Source organism: Leopardus geoffroyi, chromosome D1 (assembly GCF_018350155.1).
Source record: "Leopardus geoffroyi isolate Oge1 chromosome D1, O.geoffroyi_Oge1_pat1.0, whole genome shotgun sequence".
Taxonomy (NCBI): domain Eukaryota; kingdom Metazoa; phylum Chordata; class Mammalia; order Carnivora; family Felidae; genus Leopardus; species Leopardus geoffroyi.
The window spans coordinates 80,955,114-80,960,845 of NC_059329.1; the positions used below are offsets into that span (position 1 = coordinate 80,955,114).

At 37.4% G+C, this 5,732-nt stretch overlaps 1 pseudogene; it reads left to right on the plus strand.

The window, feature by feature from the left end:
- Positions 1-1,669: 1,669 nt before the first annotated feature.
- LOC123602597 lies at positions 1,670-2,818 on the plus strand (annotated as a pseudogene).
- Positions 2,819-5,732: the final 2,914 nt, after the last annotated feature.

Genomic DNA, 5,732 nt, shown 5'->3' on the forward strand with positions numbered 1-5,732 from the left:
AGGGAGACCCTGTACCCCAGTCCCAAGGAAGGTGTGTCAGTTTCAGCTTCAGTGAGGGAGTCTAACTGTAGATTGTAGTACGTGTGTTGTATCAGTCAGATAGGAGAGCTACCTGCATGAATTTACACTCCTTCATAACATTCCTTCATCACTTAAACATTTTCAGAGAGAGGCATCTTAATTATGACCAAATTAAATTACACTGTAGAGTAGTCAAATGGGTAGGGAGACTCCTGACTTAAATATACTATTTGTCAATTATGGTACTAATGTCTAATGACTACGGCAATCATCTGCCTTGGAAAATAACTGGGAAATTCAAAAAGATTAATAATTCAAGATTTATCTTCATTTTTTTATGCCAGAATCCCTTTCTCTGCTTCTTTGCATATAACTCACTCTTACTTACCTGGTCCCTTGATGTATATTTTCTTATAAACAGCACAAGTGACAAAGCTTTAAGGTGAATACCTGTTATTTATTTTATGTATTTCAGGAGAATTATAGCCTATCTGTCTTTTAAAATGCAATTTTGAGGGAACTGCAACATATTTTGTTTCTTGATTTTTTCCTTTCAAGTGCTACTTTTCCATAGTTTTGCCTTTTTCATCTCATTAGTCATTTTGAACATAGTCAATAAAGCAACTCTGGACAAGGAGCATCATGGAAACCCTACACAAGTTCTGGAGAGTTTTCTTCTTTGTATCCCAGTCATCTATCAAATATGGAACCATCTTGCAACGATGTGCCACCCACCTTAATAGATGCACTAGTGCTGTAAACAAAAATGCCAAATTAAACTGTTTTTTTTTACTCTTGTAACCAACTAGTAACTAAGCACTAATATATACTCAATTAAAAATGAATAAAGGCAAACATTACACACACTAAGGATATATTCACTATTTATCCTATCAAAGAATCGTTTATTAAAACAACCTCACATTTATAATATTAAAATTAAAAAAAAAACTAGCAGCAATTATAGTACCCATTGCAAAAAGTTGTAATAAAACTGAAGTGTAGATAGAGTACTACTGATATTGTAAAGTTGTGTAAATTTTTCAAAAAGCAACAAAGTACTATATGGCAGTAGTCAGAAAACCATTTCCCCGTGCATTTTATTATACGCTTGTAACTCAATAGAATTCAAAACAGTTAACGCACAGAGATGTTCATAAATGTGTTTAATCTGTTGTTAAAAGGGAAGAAAACTGACTGGAAGCAGTTGCAGTACACATTGTACACTACAGCACCATTACGTACTCACTAAATACATTAAGTATTATGAAGGCTAAAGGGACTCAAGGTACCATTTTGGAAATATCATGTTTAAAATGTTACAAAATAGGAGTGCCTGGGTGGTTCAGTTGGTTAAGCATCCGACTTCAGCTCAGGTCATGATGTCACAGTTTGTGGGTTTGAGCCCCGCTTCGGGCTCTGTGCTGACAGCTCGGAGCCTGGAGCCTGCTTCGGATTCTGTGTCTCCCTCTCTCTCTGCCCCTCTCCTGCTTGTGCTCTGTCTCTGTCTCTCTCTCTCTCATAAATAAACACTATTTTTTTTTTTAATGTTACAAAATAGTCCTTGCTGCATCGCCGGTGCCTGTGCCACCCGCTTCTCCTGGCCTCTCTTCTCCCAGCCACAGCCTAGGAGACCAGAGTGGGGACTATGTTCTGATGCAAGCTGATGGCCCTCAACTACTGCAACCCTGATGGCTTCAATTGTAGCAATGAAATAAAATTTAGAAAATTTACTGTCTGACTTGAAGACCAGAATATCAGACACTACCAGATTGAAGACAGGTAATTAAAGAAACATCCACAGCAGTGACTGGCTTTTTTTTTTTTTAATGTTTATTCATGTATTTTGAGAGAGGGAGAGAGTGTGAGAGAGGGAGCGCACATGCACACGAACAAGGGAGGGACACAGAGAGAGGGAGGGAGAATCCCAAGCAGGCTCCATGTGGTCAGTACAGAGCCCAATGTGGGTCTGGAACTCACAAACCCTAAGAACATGACCTGAGGCGAAACCAAAAGTCCAATCCTTAACCACTGAGCCACCCAGGAACCCCCAGCCCAAGTTCTTTAAAAAGTACTACAGAGATGTTAACTGTCTTTTCAAGATTCAAGATCAACAGGAAGCCACTGACTGGTTTCTTGGTTTAGCTGTTAGACTTGAACATTGAGATAATGCTGAAAATACAAGGACTTACTACCTGGTAATACAAAACATGCTGACAATGCAGCAAAAAATGCAGAGCCATTGATTGGTTTGGATGTAAATACTCCCAATTTTAAGGCTGGTGTAATGGCTCTGGCTAACCATCAGATTCACTGTCATGATGATTACCTGGTAATGCTTAAGGCAATTCACATTGTGGTCCAGGAGTACCTGAGGCAGGATGCAGCTGCTAAAACAAATGAAACAAAAGAGGATTTGCCTGTTGCTTTAGACAAACGTATTCTTGGGTTTGACAGAGGAAATGCAGTTCTTAATGAAGCTGCTCAAAAATCTTGGATTGTTCCATATGGGAGAGATCAGGGAGCTACAGACAAAAATTAATGAAGCCATCGTAGCTGTTCAGGCAATTATTGCTGATCCAAAGACAGAACACAGACTGGGAAAAGTTGGAAGATGAACATTTTAGGATTTCAGCTTCTCACCTACTTAGCATAATTGGGAAGCATGTACGCTCTGGCTTGTGTTTGGAAATCAAATGTCACATTTTCAAAGGAAGAATCCTAGAAAATTGACTATGTTTTGGACATTTACTACCATCACCTTTTCTTTAATAAAGTTCAGGAAAGTGGAAAAAAATATAATGTTACAAAATAGTAAAATATATACATATATACATAAAATAGTATAGCATAGATACATAAAAGGATGTAATTATACAATGATTGCATCTATAGAGGCTTACCATGAAGCAGACACTGTTCTGAGCCCTCTACATAGATTATCACAATAAATCCTTATAACACTTCGTGGATGTCAATAATATTTTGTCGCTGTTTATCACTTGCTAGCTATCATAGCTGTTACTGTCATGATCCGAACTAAGCCAATTTCATTTTCACAACTGTTGGGTACTTTTTTGTGGACCCTGATGACTTCTTATGATTATATTTCTTTGTCAACACAGACTCACTACCATATGGTACATTTTAACAAGATTTATATTTCAGCCTGAATTTTGTTGCACATGGAGACATTTATTGGTGAGAAGGTATACACACGTATTCAAATGTATATGCACAGAAGTTACACATCCTCTTTTGGTAAAGCAGGTTAAATCTCAGTGTTCTTTCTTACAGAACATTGAAAAGTCCTTTGAATAGTCCTTTTAGGCAGATGCAACACACTGTAATGGCAAGTTTAGCAAATTTACTGGTCTCATCAGGGAGGAATTATCTCTAAGGTATGGATACACAGAATCAACTTTGAGCTCAAACCTAAGAGCTCCACTCTAGTACACAGGGAGTTATTTGGATTTTTTTTGGCAAAGGTGTCTACAGAATCTTTATAAACAATCCACATACCTTGTCTACCAGAAATTTCTACACCGAAAGTTATAGAATTTCTAATGTCATTTAGTAATTACAGAAAAGTCAACTTAAGACCATTTAGTCCAAATTGACGAGTTTTAGTATGCTGCCCTGGAAGATGCATAACTGATTAAAGAGCTTCAAATATTAAGTAATTGCCCCGAAGAACAGATTGGAGCTAACACATACATATATATTACACAACTTATACTAAAGTGTTTTTAAAGCAACACGTTGAAATCTGACTTACTAATTATTTTGATTTACAATTATTACTGTGCAAATGAATGTACAAAACATAATTATAAACCAAATCGTAGGTTGTTGTAGCAGGGAAGAGACAGTATACTGATAACACATAAAGTTAATAGAATACATCATTTTTGCACAGTTTATGGTACTTCTAAATCCCTGCTAAAAGTCTTTTATTACAACTCTAACTCTGGGGGACTATGGATGAGACACTCCAGGCGGCAACTACAGGTATTTTTAGGGAAAACCTTCCTAAGTTTCAGCCTTACACAAAACTGTACAGCATCTCATATAGGCCAGAATAAGTAGAACAATACATGTACCTGATGAGCTGTTACAAAGAAATTGGGGTGTCTTGATAAGAGTTGAGGTTACATTACAAAAAATAGCCACTTCCTAGTAAAGTAATGTAAAAGCCAGGCAAGTAATGGATAACTTAGAATTAGGACAAATTTTAGAGGGAAGATTCTGGATGTTATCACCTCCCATCCATTTGCCTTTGCTATACTACATAGGGTTTCACCAATTTCCTCATGAGAAAGCATCTTATACTAACTCTCTCATGAGGAACATACATAAAATACATGTTTGCATTGACTGTAGTTGTAAAATGTGGATCAGTTATTCTCACAGTCCTTTACACTGATTTTAAATAGTGTTATGTCAAACAATCTCTTCTGTATTTGAAAGATATATACTGAGATTACTACTCATTATGGGCTAGATGGGTGATGGGTATTAAGAAGGGCACTTGTTATGATGAGCACTGGATGTTGTATGTCAGTGGTGAATCGCTCAATTTTACTCCTGAAACCAACATTGCACTGTATGTTTACTAACTAGAATTTAAATAAAAATTTGAAAGAAAAAAATTGCTGTTCGTTAAAGGTATCAGCACTCTAGGGTCTCCAGAGAGACAGAACAATCAGTGTACTCCTTGTACAGTGTTGTTTTATCAACCTTTTTCCACTTTGGCTCTTTCTACTCATGTCCTCTCTTCTCCACTCCCCCTTCTAGAGTTTTAGACTCCTCACCTCATTCCCACTGGGTGGAGGTATAAATGAGGTATTACAAAATCCTGAGTCATCTATGTGCAATATTACAGACTCATTCACCTCTAAGTTCTGTCCCTTCCCTCACACAGCTGTGTGAGGCAATGTGGCCGTACTGGATTACCACTGGACCTCAGCTGTCAGGAGACCACAGCCCATAGCCTTGGCCTCACCAGCCTCCATGGCTTCATCTTCTACCTGCTTGCCTCCATCCTTTCCTCCCTGCTCTTAATTCTCAAAGTGGGAAGAAGGTAGAACAAATATTTTAAATCACAGAAACCTGTCTTGAGGTCTCACTGGAAGCCTTTTCACCTATGTCCTGTTTTGGACATTCCTCTCTGGCATGGTGCACGTCTAGTGAATGGGGGCAGGGAATGACCTTTAAAAAAAAAAAAAACAGATTGGAAGGACCACTGCCAGCAATTAACACCATATAAACTTTGTTTTTAAATTGTTGAGTTCGTTGCTTGTTCTGTAACATTATCACTTATATTTGAAGATGAAGAGCCTATAATATTCAGATTAAATGATGTGTGAGACCAAAAAAAATAAGTAAATAAATAAAAATAAGAGATTTGGTGAAAGTATTTGGGTTATTTTTTTTTTTCCCTTAAAACCTTTTTTTCTCATTTGTGGAGACATAATAATGCTGTTAATGTTATATTGCCCTATGCTATTCTATTTCATAGAAAAGCTGTGATGTCCCAAAGATTCTTGCACCATATTATAAAGCTTATGGATGGTTTCCCTCTCTATGTTAATGGCACGTTGCCTACTGGTAACAGTGTGGTGTCACGAGCAGAGGATTTGATGCTAAAGGCTGGGTTTGGAATCCTGGCTCTGCTACACTAGCTTGTAGAAGCTACATGTTCTTTCTTT